This window comes from Triticum aestivum, chromosome 5A (assembly GCF_018294505.1).
Source record: "Triticum aestivum cultivar Chinese Spring chromosome 5A, IWGSC CS RefSeq v2.1, whole genome shotgun sequence".
NCBI lineage: Eukaryota > Viridiplantae > Streptophyta > Magnoliopsida > Poales > Poaceae > Triticum > Triticum aestivum.
The window spans coordinates 60,401,281-60,422,401 of record NC_057806.1 but is presented as its reverse complement, the minus strand read 5'-3'; the positions used below and the strand labels follow the sequence as shown (position 1 = coordinate 60,422,401).

The window sequence follows — 21,121 nt, the reverse complement described above, 5'->3', positions numbered from 1 at the left end:
CATTTGGAACGCCTGGTTCCGGGGTCATGGTGCAATTTGATCAACCCCAACAACAATGATCTGGTTGGCGTGGAGTAGTAGGAGTGGGCTGTGCTGTGTCTTAGTAAACAAAAAGATTTTCTTGTCATGGCCTGTTATGCATGGTTAAACCTGGGAATAGTTTGTAATCCAGATTAAACCCAGCCCAATCCATACAAGTATAAGTCCAACAATCAGACCAGACCAGACCAAACTGCAAATGCTATAATCCAAACCAATCCAAACTGTACGTATTTTCAAGCCAAACCCATCCAACCCAGTCCCCACATACAATTTCAATCTGAAGTTTCAAACCAAGGGCGTGTCCAATTACTACGGGAAGAGAGGCGTTGGAAGGGTGATTAGCTGCTGCTGCATGTTACTCACCACCACAACGTACGTACATAGAACAAGCTATAATGCTAGATACTATATATGACTAGCTGCACTCCGTCTCAGGGTGGACACGGTCCGGGCCGGTCCGGTCCTTGACCGAGCTGCTGTTTGGACCGGCCGGCGGCGGTCCGGACCGGACCGGACCGAGCAGTGCCGCGGTCCTCTTTTCAGGGACCGGACCGGCGGGTGCAAAGCTCGGTGCGGACCGACGGGCTCGGCGGTCCCTGCGTTGGCCAGTCACTGCCATGTGGGGTCAGCACGTCGGAAAGGTGGTGGGAGAAGTAGCATGGTGGCCGGGGCCGAAGAAGATGCACCTGATGCTTGCGGTCGACGGGCGACGCTGCGGAGGAGATGCGCCTCATGCTTGTGGTGGTCGGACGACGCTCGTAGGCGGCAAGGAGGTGGTTGACTAAGTCAAGAAGTTGCCAATGGCGGCCGGTGTGGAGGAGGCGCTCTTGAAGCCTCGTGGTCTCATGGGATGCGGAGCTCCCTCCATGGCTCTTCCTTCCCCGTGTCGACGGCGTGTTGGCGACGAGATGGAAGCTCCCCGCGTCGATGGCGAGCACAAGGAGGAGGTTGACGGAGGCCGCGCTCCCTCCTCCAGACTACGCAATCAGCTGCGGCGGCGGGATAGGGGAGACGGGGAATGGATGACGCCCTGCTTTGTCCTTTCCTTTGCGGCTGTGCCCTAGCTAGAGTAGACTGATGTGTTGGGCTGGGCTGGAATTCACGGTCCGCCGAGCCGGCTCGGTCAAAACCAGGACCGGACCGAATGTGAAACGGGCCCATATTTACAGACCGGACCGTCCATTATATTGAGCGGGCCTGGACCGAGCGGGCCAAGACCGAACGGGCCACGAGCGGGCTGAAAAGCCCGCTCGCTGCGTCCAGCCTGAACTCCGTCCATCGCGGTATAAGACGATCTTGTTCGCACTGTCCGACCTCGTCGGCCAACTCGCCGGCGCCGTCGAGCGGGAAGAAGGGGCACCTCGTAGGGCGCCATGTGACTGTTGTATATCACACTGTCTGGCAGTAGTTGAGCAGTTCGGCCACGGCCTGCGCCACACACAGCCTGCAGTTCGCCACCGCCTCCGCCGCCACCGAGCTGCGCCATGCCCATCGCCAGCCCCTTGTTCGCACCGTCGCCGGAGTCGTTGGACATGAGCTTCATTGCGCTTGGTTGAACGCCACCAGATACATCAGCCCATGCCGGTGGCGTTCTGGGTGTTGAGAAGGCTGAGCATGTAGCCCGTGTCCGCACCGCCACGGCCAACCAGAGCATGCAGTCCTACCGCGGGACGTCGCCGCGGCACTGCGCAAGGCTCCATGTCGCCAAGGAGGAGCAGCCGGCGGTGGCCATGGCGTAGCAGGCGGAGGCGTGCGGGACGAGGCCGCCAGAACCTGGTCGATGCTGGTTTGTGTCTCTACTAGAGCATGGACGTGACATGGCGAGCAGGAGCATCATCATCGGCACCAGTAGTGGAGACGACAAGGAAGACGTTGCCAATGGGTATTGCTTTTCCCGGCAAAAACAAGGGTGATTGCTTGGATCGGGACCCTAACCTGGTCCCTGATTTAGTTCTCCGTCCATGGGTTAGAATGGTTTGGGACTGTTTGTTCTGTGACCAGACCGAACCAGACTGAACCGATAATAGGAAAAGCCCAAACCAAACCAGCTTACATTAGGAGCTCAGCCCATTTAATCGAAACCAAAAGAGACCAATAGGAAAACCGATTTGAAATTGTGGTTTGTGTCCAAACTATTCCTAGGTTTATGCATGGTTAGATGATTCGCTTGGGTCCGTGTTGTCACGATGAACAAAGCAGTGCGTCGGGCAAGACCAGCAACCTCGCGAATGAGTTTAGCAAATTTTGTTGTGTTCTTTTCTGGAACGGAGTTGAGACCCTTGTTTTTCTTTTCTGGAATGGAGTTGAGACCCTTGTTTCGAACTTGTCTATAGTGCACTAATCTTGATATTGGTTCTACACACATGCGCGTGCTCTATGAGTGTGTTAGCTAGTTTGCATCAGTGTTTGCATCAAGTCATTACGATTCGTGTTAGAGTGATTTGGCAAGCTGTTTAGAGATGGAGCGGGTGCACCGATGAGCAGTCAGCATGCATGCATGTTTGGTTAATTAGCTGCATGCGGCTGTTAAGAACATCTCCAATACACCATGTAGATGTATTTTATAAATAACTAACTTATACATCTTCTATCTTGTTTCAAAAAAAAAAACTTATACATCTCCTAGGCAAAAAAACACCTCCAACAGATGATGTAGATGTAAAAAATAAAGGCCAGTGATAGACGCCGACGCACCGGCCCAAATTTGGGCCAGTCGGCCCGCAGCCGTCCGATTTCGTGGATCGTAACCGTCCACTGCGTCTTCTTCATGAGTTCGTACGAATGGTCCCCCACATCTCGTCGGTCCCCTCATCTCGCCAGGTCACACCTTCTGTGGACGTCGCCCTCGCAGGCCCGTCCTCGTTGCCGGCCGCCACCCTCGCCGGCCGTCCTTGGCGCTGGTCGCCACCCTCACCGGGCGTCCTCGCCGCCGGTTCCACCCATGCGACTAGTGATGGCAGTAGCTCGCCGGTGCGCTCGTCGCCACATCCACACATCAGCTCGCTGGTCCGCTCATCCAACCATGGTTGTAGCATCCACACAAGCCGGTTCCAGCTTCTTCAAGTCACGGTTGTAGCATACCGGCTCCAGCATATTCCGTAGTAGCATCCCTGAAGACCGGTTCCAGCATCTCCAGGGTGTGGATGTAGCTCCCTCGTTCGCCGGTTGAAGCTTTCTCATGGACGCTTGCAGCTTTTGTCAACGCCTAGCCATAGCTTTCCGCCGTCGTTGGTTGTAGCTTTTTGCGACGCGGATTGTAGTTTTTTTTCTCGTCCCTTGCAGCTTTTTCATGTGGCAGTGGCCAGGGCTAGCATCCATTGTCGTGGTTGGAGCTTTTTGGGACGTCGGTTGTAGCTTTTTTGGTATTGGCAGTAGCCAGCCCCGGCATATGTCGTCGTGGTTGATGCTTTTTGTGACGCCGGTTGAAGCTTCCTCGGCAACACTCAGTTGTCGCCGGGTTGTAGCAGCTGCCTCGGTAGTAGCTTTCCTTTTTGTCGGTGAAAGCTTTTTGAATAGACGGTTCCAGCATCTTATTCTGGTCGTTGCAGCGTCCACGCGTCGCTGCGCGTAGCATCCTGTGGACGCCGTCCCCGGCCATGGTGCACTGCCGGTTGCAGCTTTTGGTGATGCAACTTTTGTTGTTGCCGGTCGTAGCTTTTTAGCTCCCCGGTAGAAGCTTTTAGCTCCTCCAGTTGCAACATCGGTGGTCACCGGCGTGGTCGGCATGGCCGCCCGATTGCAGCTTTCGTCGTTGCCGGTTGTAGCTCTTTTGCACGCTGGTAGAAGCTTTCAACACCGCCAGTTACAACATCGAGGAGTCACCGGCGTGGTCGCGCGCCTGCCAGTTGAGCTTCCAGCTCCACATGTTGCAGAAACTTGCAACTCTTCTCCCCGCCCCGCATCACAGAGTTGTCTCCACAACACCGCTCTTTCTGCTCCAAATCTGCAGCACCGCCACTCCTCTATTTTACCGGTGGCAACTCAGGACGGTCTTGGCCAGCAGTGAAAAAAGAGGCAATGTCCTTGACTTGTGCTCCGGCATGGAAAGGTGGAAGGGAAAAAGAAGATGGAGGAAGGAAGGGGAATGAGTGGAGGAGAGCGAACACTCTGTGTGCTCGGCATGAAAGCTGGAAGAGACAAGGGGATCGGGAGAAGAAAAAGCACCGCCTGGCCCCACCATGTCTAACGTCTGCGTGCATCCGAACCAACGTTTCGGCCAGCGCACCGGGTGGAAACGTTTCCCAAAAATAAAATAAAATACATCACCTCTTCCAAGTGCTGTAAAATATAACACTTGGAGATGCATCTCCACCTCCAGGTGATGTCAAACTGCAGTGGCACATCAACCGCCCAACGGCCCTTCATTTCACTTTCGTCCGCCCGCCCGTCGGCGATTTACGCCCGAAAACGCACCGCCGCCACCTGTCGGCCCATCCCCGACCCCGCCACCTATCCCCACGCCGGCTGCACCAATGTAGCCGATGCCGATCTAATTCCTCCCCGCCGATGACCGCACGACCGATTTGGAAATTCGCCGGAGCTTCGTCGGCCGTAATGGCTGTAGAACCTATCGGCCACCTTCTTGTAGCAGTTACCAGCCGCAGGGGCTAAAAAGGGACTGTCGCGCGACCACCGCAACCGCCCGAGCCAACGGTTTCTCGTTTATTGCCCCCGCCGATGCATCGCTGCGAGCAGGTCCTCTAGCAGCTAGGCGGCCGTCCAGAGGCCATCTGCAGCCGCCACCCGCCCGCCATCTGCAGTCTGTAGCCCTGCCCACGCCCCGACCCGCCGTCGGCCGATTGCTTCCACCTCACTCGCAACATGTTCGAGCAAATTCCTCAAGGTAAAAAAACATGCAAAGTAGGAAGTTTTTTTATCGGGCATGAAGATGTAGTTTGACGGTGATTTCTATATTGTATATGAGCTCATGCGATTTCTCTTTCATGGATGATTCCTCGTCGGATGAGGAATTTGACCCGATCGAAGAAGAGAACATTGCTATGTTAGTGGCATTGCACAAGTGGAAGAAGCCGAAGCACGGTAGTTCCGTGTTTGGCCGTGAGTTCATCCGGAGAGAACGGGTTAAGGTGCATGAGAGGTTTATCCACAACTATTTTAGTACACATCGTCCGTTTTTTCAAAGAGGTACTTTCGTCGCCGCCTCAAAATGTCCAAATATTTGTTCATCCAGATTTGCAATTCCGTGAAGCAGCATGATCGATCCTTTGAGTAGAGAAGGAATTATGCTGGTTTATTTGGACATAGCACCGAGCAAAAGGTTATTGTCGCTTTGTGCATGATGGCCTATGGTGTTCTGGCTTATTTCATTGATGACAATTTGGTGATGATTGATACGTCTCCGTCGTACACTACAAAAAAGTACACTTCCGTGATGATACATGTTTGTCACAGTAGGTCGCGTTTTTTGTCATGAATGTACATCCATGACGATTTTATGAAAGAATTAAGATAGTCATACCTGTGCTGTCGTAAAAGTGTTCCATGACATTACCAAAATTATCATCACTGAAGTGTCCATTTCCATGACGATAAATCACGCGTCGTAGAAGTGCTTTCGTCAAGGGTGACCGACACATGGCATCCACCATAACGGAACGTTGTTAAGCTACCGGGTCCGATTTTGGTTCCGATAACCCGTTAACAGCCCCGACCAATGGGGATTTTCCACGTGTAAATCATCAATGGCTGGAGGAAACACGTGTCCGCTCACCGTTGGGACAGATGTCATCCACTCATTGGACCCAAGGCGCCTATGATATGTCGACACGTGGCACGGCCCAACAGAGACCCATTCCTGTGAAAAGGCTGGCCTGTTTGACTTGGTCAAAAGGTGGCGGGCCGGCCCACGGAAAGCCTGTTAACGGCATGTTCACATATAGCCCATTTACAGCCCGCTAACTCACGGCCCGTTACGGCCTACCGGAATTAGGCCTAGTAGCGTCATCTGGGCCGTCCAATATGATTCTAACCCATTGTAACTTCCGGCCCATGTATGGCCCATGACGTATTTCGGCCCATATGAGTCCCTTTGTAACTCTTGGCCCATTAACGGCCCGTGGTGAAACCGGCCCGTAATGAACAGTGTATCGCTTTATACCCATTAGCGGCCCATTATTCCATTGGGTCGTTTCCCGCCGATGTTGCCTTTCGGCCTTGTCAAGGCCCATTTATTCTTGGGCTCATTTCCAGTATTCGGTTACTTACGGCTTGTTACTGGCCTTTTTTGCTTGTGGGCCAAATTCAGCCCGTGGATACAGTCGGCTCATTTGTGGTCCGTTAATCTGTTGGGCCATTTTCATAGCATCATCAAATACGGCCTATTAACGGCCCGTTATGATCAGCCCATCAAATGTACGATTTCCACTCTAGCCCGTTTACGGCCCCTTATACGGCCCGTACAAGGCCCATAGATGAGACGACCCGTAGAAGGCCCATTGATCCGACGGCCCATAGAAGGCCCATTGATCTGACGGCCCGTAGAAGGCCCCTGGATCCGAAGGCCATAGAAGGCCATGGATCGTCCGCCCCGTAGATGGCCCATGAATCGTACGACCTGTGGAGGGCTATGGTCACTACAATGTTTGGGCGAGTTGGCCCCCGTTTGAACGATATAGCATATTCAAAGAATTATCCTACTCTATACTATCACATCTAAAAAACATACACTATACAATAAAGAGACTAAGGCATAGAAACATAGAATAATCCTACACTATACAATAAAGAAATTACAGCCGATTATACCCACTGGGTATTATGGTTCGGCACCAGTGATAATAAAGCATACACAAATAGCAAATTACATACATTGGGTAAATACAGCTCCTACATCATGGACGCGCATCAACATAACTTACTATTTGAACTATAATCTCTTCAGAAAATAGGATTGACCGGATTTAGATAGCACAAATTTCAGTCTGCAAAATCTTCAATTCCTTCGTTGTTACCTCAGTGTCTTGTTTCATTTTTTTGACTCCTGCATCTAATACCTGCATGTCCAGTCTCAACTTGTTGATTGTACGTTGAGAATCATGTACACGTTGTCTTGCCACCTCTAGTTGATGCTCGAGAACATCAGCACATTCCAATTCCAATCCATAACCATTCGGTAACAGCCATGCTGCACTGCTCGCAGATCTTTGTGTTGATGTCACTTCATCCTGAAATGTTTTTGTAAGTAGACATGACTAGGGAAAAAATATAGTTACAATAGTGAAGAGAGCAAGACAGACTATTTTGTACATGGCAAAACAAGACTAACAATAATGTTACACATCATGAAGCATAAGTAGATGATATTTTAAAAATATAAAAAGTTAGTCTGTGCAACCTGCATACAGAAATCTCTCTTAGCTCACCAGAGGAGCATGATGTTGGGTCCAATCCAAAACACAGACAGGTTACAAATTTAGACAACATATTGCATAGAAGTAAGCAAGTAGTTGGCCATTATGTAGCTCAATTAAAGTCTTAGGAAGCATAATGAACAGCAGAGGGTTTCATACAAACATACTACAACAACCAAAACTATGCAATCATTAGCCTAGTATAAACTAGATTGTGAGCCTCATGCAATAATAGTTGGTTAATAGACTTCAAAGCTTCAGGCACACTTCGGCAGAGTAATTAAATGGTAAGGCCTTTAATTATGTCAACTAATAGTTATACAAGTACCCAACATGAGGCATCATTCTTTGGGCATCTCATTGACTGAGAACAAATAAAGCAATTGAAAAGAGCAAATTAACTACGCCTGAAACAAACAAGGAATTGAACTGTTGAGTTGGATACAGTGACTTACCTTAACAGGTTGAAGAGGCTCAGGCGCAACTCCTACTTCTCTTGCAAGGCTCCTTCCTAACATCTTGTACTTGGAAATCCTCAATCTTATCTTCATCGCACCCCCTCTGCAAGGTGACACAAACTTGTTACTCGTCTCCTTGGAAGATAAATATGCATACTTTCCGGTCTGTGAACACAAAAGGATGAGATTATAACAAAACAACACCATATAATGAAACATGCCGCATCTCTTGCACTTGCACACAATGAATGAGTATTTACTATGTCTGCACTATGTAAAAACTAGGCATACCTTCGAACTGGATCTCCAGGCACTCTTGGAGAGCCTACTTTAGTGTACAACCAAACCTTTATGTCACCTATGAGTTAGAAAGGCCCCACTACAGCAGCCCTTAGTGTTTAAATCATTGGCAAGCTCTGTTAGAGTGTTAGGTCAAGAACAACAAGTAATCAAAGCAAACAGTCCTAGTATGGCTGGGTGATGCAAACAAGCAATTAAACAGATGTGTGAGCAAATGTTACATATCAAGAAAAGAAGCAAAGAAGGAGGTTTAAAGACCATCACTTGACTGACTAGATTTAAGGGGCATTTAAACATCATGTGCAACATATGAACTAACATAAATATTGCATATTCCAGATTCTACAATGGAATGCACATGTATTATGTTATGCCACGTATGATGATGCCTAAATGTACACTATAGCAGGCATGAGTGATTCATCATTGCACGCACAATTGAATTGCAGGTTAAGGGCCAGCTCTATTCTGCCTTTTCAGGGCTTAATGTCAAAATAAGCCATAAAAGATGTACAGAAGTCATTTTTGAGTTATGGGCTTGGGCTTAACTAATTTCTCTTTGGAGGGGGGGTGTTTCGGGTAGAACCTCACTAAAAATTGAAGGGAAGGGGAATAGTCAAATGACTCTGTTGTCTGCCTATATTACACTCAAAATGCAACTGCTAACGCTCGCGTCACACCTCACACTCAAGTAAAAACAAACACGCAAGCGTTCATTGCCCTGTCTTCTCGCATCTCCTCTCCCCTTTCCCTCTACCTCGATCCCCTGCCTGCAAAACTAGCGTTCCTCTAGCGAGCCGTCGCCACCAGTCCCATCTTGCCTGGTCCTCGACGATGCTCTGTCTAGCTAGGCTACATGGCCGGCGGGTAGGGGCAAATCTCCCTGGCCGCTCCTCCCTCTGGCGTCGCCCTGATACGTCCATTTTGCATCATGTTTTTATATCGATATTTATTGCATTATGGGCAGTTATTACACATTATGTCACAATACTTATGCCTATTCTATCTTATTTTATAAGATTTACATAAAGAGGGAGAATGCCGACATCTAGGATTCTGGGCTGGAAAAGGAGCAAATATTAGAGACCTATTCTGCACAGCTCCAAAAGTCCTGAAACTTCACGGAAGATGTTTTAAGAATATATTAAAAAACTCAGCGGAAGAAGTTCACCAGGGGGGCCACACCCTGCCCACGAGGGTGGGGGGCGTGCCCTACCCCCCTGGGCACGCCCCCTACCTCGTGGGCCCCCTAGTGGCCCTCCGGTAGCCATCTTCTGCTATATGAAGTATTTCGATGGAAAAAAATCATAAGCCATCTTCTCAGACGAAACTCCGCCGCCACGAGGCGGAACCTTGGCGAATCCAATCTAGGGCTCCGACAGAGCTGTTTTGCTGGGGAAACTTCCCTCCGGGAGGGGGAAATCATCGCCATCGTCATCACCAAGGCTCCTCTCATCGGGAGTGGCAAATCTCCATCAACATCTTCATCAGCACCATCTCCTCTCAAAACCCTAGTTCATCTCTTGTATCCAATTCTTGTCTCCAAGTCCGGGATTGGTACTAGTAGGTTGCTAGTAGTGTTAATTACTCCTTGTAGTTGATGCTAGTTGGTTTATTTGGTGGAAGATCATATGTTCAGATCCTATATGCATATTAATACCCCTCTGATTATGGACATGTTTATGCTTTGTGATTAGTTACGTTTGTTCCTGAGGACATGGGAGAAGTCTTGCTATTAGTAGTCATGTGAATTTGGTATTCGTTTGATATTTTGATGAGATGTATGTTGTCTCTCCTCTAGTGGTGTTATGTGAACGTCGACTACATGACACCTCACCATTATTTGGGACTAGAGGAAGGCATTGGGAAGTAATAAGTAGATGATCAGTTGCTAGAGTGACAGAAGCTTAAACCCTAGTTTATGCGTTGCTTCGTCAGGGGCTGATTTGGATCCATATGTTTCATGCTATGGTTAGGTTTACCTTAATACTTTTGTTGTAGTTGCGGATGCTTGCAATAGAGGTTAATCATAAGTGGGATGCTTGTCGAAGTAAGGGCAGCACCCAAGCACCGGTCCACCCACATACCAAATTATCAAAGTAGCGAACGCGAATCATATGAACATGATGAAAACTAGCTTGACGATATTCCCATGTGTCCTCGGGAGCGCTTTTCTCTATATAAGAGTTTGTCCAGGCTTGTCCTTTGCTATAAAAAGGATTGGGCCACCTTGCTGCACTTTATTTACTTTTGTTAATTGTTGCTCGTTACAACTTACCCTATCACAAAACTACCTGTTACCACTTATTTCAGTACTTGCAAAGAATACCTTGCTGGAAACCGCTTATCATTTCCTTCTGCTCCTCGTTGGGTTCGACACTCTTACTTATCAAAAGGACTACGATAGATCCCCTATACTTGTGGGTCATCAAGACTCTTTTGTGGCGCCGTTGCCGTGGAGTGAAGCGCCTTTGGTAGGTGGAATTTGGGAAGGAAAAATTTATATAGTGTGATGAAATTTACCGTCACTTGTTACTATGGAAAGTAATTCTCTGAGGGGCTTGTTTGGGGTATCTTCACCCCGACCAGTAGAGCAAAGAGTTTCTCCTCGACCTACTGAAAATGAAAATGAAAATGTTTGCTTTGAAATTCCTTCGGGTATGATAGAAAAACTGCTAGCTAATCCTTTTGTAGGAGATGGAACAAAGCATCTTGATGAGCATCTAATTTATGTGGATGAAGTTTGTGGATTATTTAAGCTTGCAGGTGTACCCGAAGATGTTGTTAAGAAGAAGGTCTTCCCTTTATATTTCAAGGGAGATGCATCGACATGGTATAGGCTATGTGATGATATGGGGTCATGGAACTACAAACGATTGAAATTGGAATTTCATCAGAAGTTTTATCCTATGCATCTTGTTCATTATGATCGCAATTATATATATAATTTTTGGCCTCGCGAAGGAGAAAGCATCGCTCACGCTTGGGGGATGATTAAATCAATGTCATATTCATGCCCCAATCATGAGCTCTCAAGAGAAATGATTATTCAAAATTTTTATGCTCAGCTTTCTGATAGCAATTGCACCATGCTTGATACTTCTTGTGCTGGCTCTTTTATGATGAAGACTATTGAATTCGAATGGGATTTATTGGGAAGAATTAAACGCAACTCTGAAGATTGGGACCTCGACGAAGGGAAGAAGTCAGGTATGACACCTAAGTTTGATTGTGTTAAATCTTTTATGGATACCGATGTTCTCCGTAAATTTAGCACTAAATATGGACTTGACTCTGAGATAGTAGCTTCTTTCTGTGTATCTTTTGCTACTTATGTTGATCTCCCCAAGGAGAAGTGGTTTAAATATCATCCTCCCATAGAAGTAAAAGTAGGTGCACCTATTAAAGTTGAAGAAAATATTATCACTTATAATGATCCAATTGTTCCTACTTCTTATGTTGAGAAACCACCCTTTCTTGTTAGGATAAAGGATCATGCTAAAGCTTTAACTGTGGTTCGTAAAAGCAATATTAAAATTTATACACCTTCCAAGAAAATTAAAGTTGAACCTGATATTGCTATTGTTAAAGATCTCTCGTCTGATAATATTGATGGGCATGTTATTTATTTCTATGATGAAACTGCTAGAATTGCTAAACCTTGTGCTAAAGATAAACCTAGACCTGTGGTAGGCATGCCTGTTATTTCTGTTAAAATAGGAGATCATTGTTATCATGGTTTATGTGATATGTGTGCCAGTGCTAGTGCAATACCTATTAGCCTATATAGAGAAATTATGCATGATATTGCACCAGTTGAGTTAGAAGATATTGATGTCACAATTAAACTTGCCAATAGAGATACTATTTCACCAATGGGAATTGTTAGAGATGTTGAAGTCTTGTGTGGGAAAACTAAATATCCTGCTGATTTTCTTGTTCTTGGTTCCCCACAAGATAGCTTTTGTCCCATTATATTTGGTAGACCCTTCTTAAACACTGTTAATGCTACCATAGATTCTAAAAGGGATGTTGTTACTATCGGTTTAGATGATATGACTCATGAATTTAATTTCTCTAAATTTAGTAGACAACACCATGAAGAAGAATTGCCTAGTAAGGATGAAATTATTGGTCTTGCTTCTATTGCCGTACCTCGTAGTGATCCTTTAGAACAATATTAGCTAGACCATGAAAATGATATGTTTATGAATGAAAGAAGGGAAATAGATGAAGTATTCTTTAAACAGGAACCTATTCTGAAACATAATTTTCCTGTTGAAATCCTAGGGGATCCTCCTCCACCCAAGGGTGATCCCGTGTTTGAGCTTAAACCATTGCCTGATACTCTTAAATAAGCTTATCTTGATGAGAGGAAGATATATCATGTTATTATTAGTGCTAACCTTTCAGAGCATGAGGAGGAGAGACTATTGAAAACTCTGAAGAAGCACCGTGCTGCTATTGGGTATACTCTTGGTGATCTTAAGGGCATTAGTCCCAGTCTATGCCAACATAAAATAAATTTGGAAGAAGATGCTAAACCAGTTTGTGATCATCAACGACGGCTGAATCCTAAAATGAAAGAAGTGGTAAGAAAGGAAATACTAAAGCTCCTTGAGGCAGGTATAATCTATCCCGTTGCTGATAGTCCATGGGTAAGTCCTGTCCATTGTGTCCCTAAGAAGGGAGGTATTACTGTCGTTCCTAATGATAAAGATGAATTGACTCCTCAAAGAATTATTACAGGTTATAGGATGGTAATTGATTTCCGCAAATTAAATAAGGCCACTAAAAAGGATCATTACCCCTTACCTTTTATCGATCAAATGCTAGAAAGATTATCCAAACATACTCATTTTTGCTTTCTAGATGGTTATTCTTGTTTCTCTCAAATACCCGTATTAGCCAAGGATCAATCAAAGACTAATTTTACTTGCCCTTTTGGTACTTTTGCTTATAGACGTATGCATTTTGGTTTATGTAATGCACCTGCTACCTTTCAAAGATGCATGATGGATATATTCTCTGACTTCTGTGAAAAGATTTGTGAGGTTTTCATGGATGATCTCTCCGTCTATGGATCTTCTTTTGGTGATTGCTTAAGCAACCTTGATCGAGTTTTGCAGAGATGTCAATAAACTAATCTTGTCTTGAGTTGGGAAAAGTGCCACTTTATGGTTAATGAAGGTATTGTCTTGGGGCATAAAGTTTCTGAAAGAGGTATTGAAGTTGATAAAGCCAAGGTTAATGCTATAGAAAAGATGCCATGTCCCAAGGACATCAAAGGTATAAGAAGTTTCCTTGGTCATGCCGGTTTTTATAGGAGGTTCATTAAGGACTTCTCCAAAATTTCTCGGCCTCTGACTAATTTATTACAAAAAGATATACCATTTGTCTTTGATGATGATTGTGTAGAAGCATTTGAAATACTTAAGAAAGCATTGATCTCTGCACCTATTGTTCAGCCACCTGATTGGAATTTACCCTTCGAAATTATGTGTGATGCTAGTGATTATGCTGTAGGTGCTGTTCTAGGGCAAAGAGTTGATAAGAAATTAAACGTTATTCAATATGCTAGTAAAACTCTAGACAATGCTCAAAGAAATTATGCTACTACTGAAAAAGAATTCTTAGCAGTTGTATTTGCTTGTGATAAGTTTAGACCTTATATTGTTGATTCTAAAGTAACTATTCACACTGATCATGCTGCTATTAAATATCTTATGGAAAAGAAAGATGCTAAACCTAGACTTATTAGATGGGTTCTCTTGCTACAAGAATTTTACTTACATATTGTTGATAGAAAGGGAGCTGAGAACCCCGTTGCGGACAACTTGTCTAGGTTAGAAAATGTGCTTGATGACCCACTACCTATTGATGATAGCTTTCCTGATGAGCAATTAAATGTCATAAATGCTTCTCATACTGCTCCACGGTATGCTGATTATGCTAATTACATTGTTGCTAAATTTATACCACCTAGTTTCGCATACCAGCAAAAGAAAAAGTTCTTCTATGATTTGAGGCATTACTTTTGGGATGACCCACATCTTTATAAAGAAGGAGTAGATGGTGTTATTAGATGTTGTGTACCTGAGCATGAACATGAACAGATCCTATGCAAGTGTCACTCTGAAGCTTATGGAGGACACCATACTGGAGATAGGACTGCACATAATGTATTACAATCTGGTTTTTATTGGCCTACTCTCTTCAAGGATGCCCGCAAGTTTGTCTTATCTTGTGATGAATGTCAAAGAATTGGTAATATTAGTAGACGTCAAGAAATTCCTATGAACTATTCACTCGTTATTGAACCATTTGATGTTTGGGGATTTGACTATATGGGGCCTTTTCCTTCCTGTCGGTGTCAAAACCGGCGGATCTCGGGTAGGGGGTCCCGAACTGTGCGTCTAGGCCGGATGGTAATAGGAGACAGGGGACACTTTGTTTTACCCAGGTTCGGGCCCTCTCGATGGAGGTAATACCCTACTCCTGCTTGATTAATATTGATGATATGGGTAGTACAAGAGTAGATCTACCGCGAGATCAAGGAGGCTAAACCCTAGAAGCTAGCCTATGGCATGATTGTTGTGTATGGAGTCAATTGCCTACGGACTACAACCCTCCGGTTTATATAGACACCGGATAGGGTTAGGGTTACACAGAGTCGGTTGCAATGGTAGGAGATCTTGAATATCCGCATCGCCAAGCTTGCCTTCCACGCCAAGGAAAGTCCCATCCGGACACGGGACGAAGTCTTCAATCTTGTATCTTCATAGTCCAGGAGTCCGGCTGAAGGTATAGTCCGGCTACCCGAACACCCCCTAATCCAGGACTCCCTCAGTAGGCCCCAAACCAGGCTTCAATGACGATGAGTCCGGCGCGCAGATTTGTTTGGCATTGCAAGGCGGGTTCTTCTCCAAATCTTGCGTACCTGTAGGAATAATGTCTGATTTCTGTAATGTAGTCCTCCTCGGCTTCGATGCCCAATAATGGCCGTCTTCCACGTGTTCAAACAAATGCGAAAAGCCAGGGCATTTTTACATCCACATTGCTAGTCGTATAAACGAGCCGCCTATTTAACGGGATGGGGATTTAGGTCCAAACCACATCTTCTCCTCTCCGCGAGTTATCATCAGAGCGCTTCCAGCAAAGGTCTATTCCAACATGACCAGCCGTCACAGCTCCTCCCCTCGCCCCTCTGGTCCCAAACCCGGGGACTGGGAGAGTTGCACCATCCCGCATAGCAAGTTAGCGTCACTTCAGGCCAAGGGATTCCTCCCTCAGGCATACATGGTCCCGGTCCGAGCCGGTCTCGCCACCTATAATGGCGGAAAACAAGCGGAGAGCACCCCCAATCCTTCTAAAGGAGAGCGGGTCTGCCTCGTCCCCTATCTAATAAGGGGTCTGGGATTTCCAATTCACCCGTTTCTCCGCGGGCTTCTGGAGTTCTACGGCCTCCAGCTGCACCATCTCATGCCCGCCTCCGTATTGCACATCGCAGGTTTCGTCGCCTTTTGCGAGCTATTTTTAGGCGTGGAGGCTCATTTCGCACTCTGGAAGAGGTTATTTTGCCTGGTGCCCCATTCTGAAAAGGGGTCTATATATCAAGTGGGCGGAGCCGAAGTATGGCGCATCGCCGGGACCGGATACCTATCCGGAACCCCAAAGAAGGCGTCCGAGGACTGGCCTTCAGAATGGTTTTACATAGATGACGTCCCGCTACCGGACCCTATCCGGGTCGGTCTCCCTGAGTTCAACAGTGCTCCATTGAAGAAACGCTTGAGCTGGCGTCCGCGGAGCTCTCAGAGAGAAAGTGACAGAGACTTCCTTTACCTGATGGGTCGGATAAGACTGTTGGCTCATTCCGGACTAACCATGATTGGAGTCATGGCCGCATGCATTATGCGGGGGGTGCAGCCGCTTCAATATAGAGGCCACCCCATGTGGGATTTCAACGGGGAGGATGACGCCACACGTTACGGTCGTAAGGGGCCGGACTCAGCCGCCGCCTTAGTATAGATCTTATCCTCTTTGTATAAGGGAGAAAAGGAGGAATTCCTCCGCGTCAATCCGCAGGCCGGATTTACTATGTACGATCCTCCAAGTTGGGTAAGTGAATAATTGCGCTTTCCTGTTTGTTCTATACACCCACGGTTAGATATGTAGTCTAACGACTTCAGTGCAGGAACTGCGACAGGAGGTAGAGGATATAAACAGCCGCCCTCCACAGCCCGAGGACCCAGAACGGTCCCTCGATCCGAACTCCGAAGAGGATCCAGACATATCGGTGGAGCTTATCGACGGGGTGTTCCATCAGCTAAGCAAGGACAATACCTTGGTAGCCATCACGGCTGATTACCCAGGGTTAATCCCAGCCTCCCAGGTGACAGAAGCCGGAGTCTCATTCCCTCGAGAGAGATTGCACTCTCGCGTATTCCGGTGTTTCTGACGACAACCGTGTTTTGCTGGGGAGTTTTCCAAGGCAGGTGGCCGAACCTGCGGCGGCCAGCCAACGAGGGGCCGCAGGGCCCCATGGGGCAAAAAGGAATGAAGTCCGGACTGAGATGCCGGCGCAAAGGTATAGCGCACCCTCTGTTTCCCTGGTGTTATTCTGTCAGGGCATATTAACGTTCGTGATATCCGGAGAGGTTGCCAATCGCGCCTCCACCAGCCAGGCTCCAACGGCTGGCCAGGAAGCGGAGGCGAGCACAAGGCGCATACCGGACGCTCCTCCGACAGAGGATGAGGACAGGCTGTCTGCCACAAATTCTGAAGTGGAGAGTGCCATGAACCACAGGCGTCGCCGGACAGTTCTACGCGACGCTTGTTTCTCCCAAGAGGCTTTAGATGCCTTTAATTCGGGAGATGCGTACCTCCGTGCCGCTCAAAATGGTTTAGCCAGAGCCACGGAGCAGTATGTAAAAGACATACGGGTAAGAAAATTTTGGTCAAATATATATATACCAATAGCCCCCGAGACTTGAAACAATTAGAGCAACTGATTTAAGGATCTTTTAATATGCAGGTTCTTACAGAGAAGAATATTGTACTGTCCCAGGAGCTGGAAAAGTGCAGGGCCCAACTAGAGGCCGCACTAGCCGCAGCAGGGGAGTCCAAAGAGACCCCCTCAGGTAAGATACACTTCGAAAGATTAGTATTGTGCGGTATGGGTGTAAATCTGACAAATCATATTGCAGATGGCGCCCGACTCGATCCGGACAAACAACAACTCTTACGCCAGCTAAAGGCCGGTGAGAGTATGTTGACAAGGGTGAGGCGAGAGAAGAATGATCTTCAGGATGCCAACACCAAGCTATACGTCGAACTTAAAGATGTTCGTGGCCAGCTGTCGGACTCCACGAAGGAGAATCAACGGCTTCAACGCGGCATTTTTAGTAAGTGCTTGAACGAACTTTGAAAAAAGAGTTCGGCGAAGAAGTAGACTAACAGAGTAATGTTTGTAGGTATGCTCACAGGTCGTCCTGCAGAGGAGATGCCCGGTTCTACGGGTGACCTTCTTCCCGAACTCATGCAACTGCACGAGCGAATTCGGCAGGCGATGCGAGGTGTTGCCCAAGCCTTATGGCCAGCCCACTCCATGCCCGAGGGCCTTGGAGAGCTTGCGGAGAAGCTGAAGGGAGCTCGGCGGCGCTTCCGGTTGTGGAAGATATCGACCTGCCGACAAGGCGCTAGGGAAGCCTGGGCCATGGTGAAGACCCGTTTTACGAAGTCTGACCCAAACCACATGGCCGAGGTCGGACCAGTGGGGCCTGACGGGAAGGAGATCCCTGTGAGCTTAGTATACGGCCAAGTAGAGTTGGCCGTGAAGTATTCCCAGCAGGACTGTAAATTAGAAAGCCTGTTAGATGGTATAGAAGAGGAATACAATCAATCAGGATGACTATGTAATTTTGAATTGACATGGGTAATGCCTTCTAGCCGGATTGTAGATCATTTGTCGTTGCCGACCTTTTCGCTTCGACCTCGGGACCTGATGGTCCGGAGTGTGTCCGAATACCATAGCAGTTATATAAGAACCGTGGTATGCGTGGAGACCAGGCGTAGGGGTCATTAGTGCTTTATCAGACAAGTGCCCAACTAGTTATGTTATATTACATGGTTAGTAAGAAACATCTTCCAGAGAGAATAATAGTTCCATTAGGGGTTCCTTTCGCTGGGAGGCATGCCCTAAAGTGCATGTCTGGACTGCATAAAAAGACATAGAAAAAAGCATTTGGGGGCGCATATAAAAAAGATCATCTTTTATCTCACCGACCGAATATTCCCTTAAGAACGCTAGCTTTCGGCTTCACCCAGTCTGAGGTACACATCCGGCTGACCCGGCAGTAACAATCACAGAGGTGCTCCCTTTACCACCTAGCCGAACAATCGGGAACGTAGGGGTAAGCACAGGAGCCAGGCAACCCAGCTTGGCCAGAACTTAAGTCATATCGATGCATATAATGGTGAAGAAAAAGGTACATGCAGAAGTTTGACGCATGTGTTGGGCGTGAAGCCCATATAAATAAGCTTTTGTTAAAGAAGCCCCCAGGTTTAATGAGCGCGAGTGGCGCGTCACTAGATAAGTCTTTAAGGGCTATAAAAGAAAAGAGGGGAAGGAGAGAAATGTAAGATAGAAAAATGCAAAAAAATGGACAGAGGAAGGAGACGAACACAGAGTCCGGCGCTAGGCATAGAATCTTCGGAGACGGGTGGCGTTCCACGGGTTCGGCTCGAGTCGGTTATCCGACGCATCTCGCAGGCAGTACGCCCCGCCAGTCAGGACTTGGTCGATTATGAATGGACCTTCCCACTTGGGCTTGAGTTTGTCCTTTTTCTTATCCGGCAGGCGTAGAACTAGTTCGCCAACATTGTAATTTTTGGCCCGTACTTCTCTGCTTTGATATTTTCGGGCCTGCTGTTGATAAAATGCGAAATGGGCTTTTGCCACGTCGCGCTCTTCCTCCAGGGCATCCAAGTTGTCCTGCCGATCGAGCTCGGCTTCTCTTTCTTCGTACATGTGCACTCTAGGTGAGTCATGAATTATGTCGCAGGGCAGAACTGCCTCTGCGCCGTACACCATAAAAAATGGTGTGTATCCGGTGGTGCGATTTGGCGTGGTCCGCAGCCCCCATAGCACGGAGTCGAGCTCCTCTACCCAGTGCGTGTTAGATTCCTTGAGGGACCGCACCAGTCTGGGTTTAATGCCGCTCATTATAAGACCATTTGCATGTTCGACCTGGCCGTTGGTTTGTGGGTGATAGACGGAAGCGTAATCGAGCTTGATGCCCATGTTTTTGCAGCAGAGTTTTACCTCGTCAGCGGTAAAGTTTGTACCATTATCGGTTATGATGCTGCGGGGGACGCCATAGCGGTGTACCACCCTGGATATGAAGTTTATCACAGGTCCGGATTCGGCCGTTTTAACAGGCTTGGCTTCTATCCATTTGGTGGATTTGTCCACCATGACCAGTAAGTATTTTTTCCTATCGCTCCCACCTTTAAGGTGTCCAACCATGTCAAGCCCCCAGACTGCAAAAGGCCAGGTGATGGGTATAGTTTGGAGTGTGGTGGGTGGCATATGGCTTTGGTTGGCAAAAAGTTGGCAACCAGCGCATTGTTGGACTAAGTCCTGAGCGTCTGCCCGGGCCGTCGGCCAATAAAAGCTTGTACGGAAAGCCTTGCTAACAAGGGACCGAGCAGCGGCGTGGTGACCACCGAGTCCGGCATGAATTTCAGCCAGAAGGTTCCGCCCTTCCTCTTCGGAGATGCACCTTTGAAGGACTCCGGTAGTGCTTTTCTTGTAAAGCTCTCCCTCATGGACTCTATAGGCTTTAGATCGCCGCACTATGCAATGGGCCTCGTTTTGGTCCTCCGGGAGTTCCTGCCTAGTAAGGTAGGCTAGGAATGGTTCTGTCCACGGGGCGATGACCGCCATTATTACGTGGGCTGAAGGTGTAATTTCATTGGCAGAGCCTGCAATTGTGTCAGATTGTTCGGCGTCGAGTGGTGCGGCTGGGTCCGGGCTGTTATTTACGGGTTCCCCCTCCCATGTTACGGATGGCTTGAACAATGTTTCCAAAAAGATGTTGGGGGGGACTGCATCGCGTTTTGCTCCGATGCGTGCCAGGACGTCCGCTGCTTGATTGTTTTCTCGGGCTATATGGTGAAACTCCAGCCCTTCGAACCGAGCTAACATTTTTAGGACGGCGTTGCGGTAAGCTGCCATTTTTGGGTCCTTGGCATCAGAGTCTCCATTTATTTGGGATATCGCGAGGTTTGAATCCCCGCGTACCTCTAGGCGCTGGATACCCATGGATACTGCTATCCGGAGACCATGTAGGAGGGCCTCATATTCGGCTGCATTTTTGGAATCCATGTACATGATCTGGAGCACATATTGGACTGTGTCTCCTGTGGGGGACGTCAGGACGACGCCAGCCCCCAGTCCGGCCAACATTTTGGAGCCGTCGAAATGCATAATCCAGTTTGAATATGTGTCGTACTCTTTAGGGAGCTCGGCCTCCGTCCATTCTGCAACGAAGTCGGCCAAAACTTGCGATTTAATAGCTCGCCGTGGCTTATAGGTTATATCAAACGGGAGAAGCTCGATGGCCCATTTTGCAATCCGGCCCGTTGCGTCGCGGTTGTTGATAATATCGTTGAGTGGTACTTCCGAGGCTACTGTTATGGAACACTCTTGAAAGTAGTGTCGTAGCTTCCAGGATGCCATGAATACCGCGTATGCAATCTTTTGATAATGCGGGTACCGTGATTTGCATGGAGTGAGGACAGTGGATACATAGTAGACCGGCCTTTGAAGGGGGAATTTGTGTCCGTCCGTTTACCGCTCGACAACGAGCACTGCGCTGACAACTTGATGTGTTGCTGCAATGTACAATAACATTGGTTCGCCAGTGTTCGGCGCGGCCAGGACTGGGT

The 21,121-nt window shown here is 47.6% G+C and overlaps 1 long non-coding RNA gene and 1 pseudogene across 1 annotated transcript; both read right to left on the bottom strand.

Annotated features, from left to right (window-relative positions):
* Nucleotides 1-225: 225 nt before the first annotated feature.
* On the bottom strand, nucleotides 226-1,203 carry LOC123106578 (uncharacterized). Its single transcript, XR_006451399.1, has 2 exons — nucleotides 729-1,203; nucleotides 226-654 (listed from the first exon to the last, which is right to left on the bottom strand). It is a non-coding gene; the product is annotated as an uncharacterized lncRNA (long non-coding RNA).
* A 21-nt stretch (nucleotides 1,204-1,224) lies between these two features.
* LOC123101220 (uncharacterized) lies at nucleotides 1,225-3,077 on the bottom strand (annotated as a pseudogene).
* Between the last annotated feature and the right edge of the window lie 18,044 nt (nucleotides 3,078-21,121).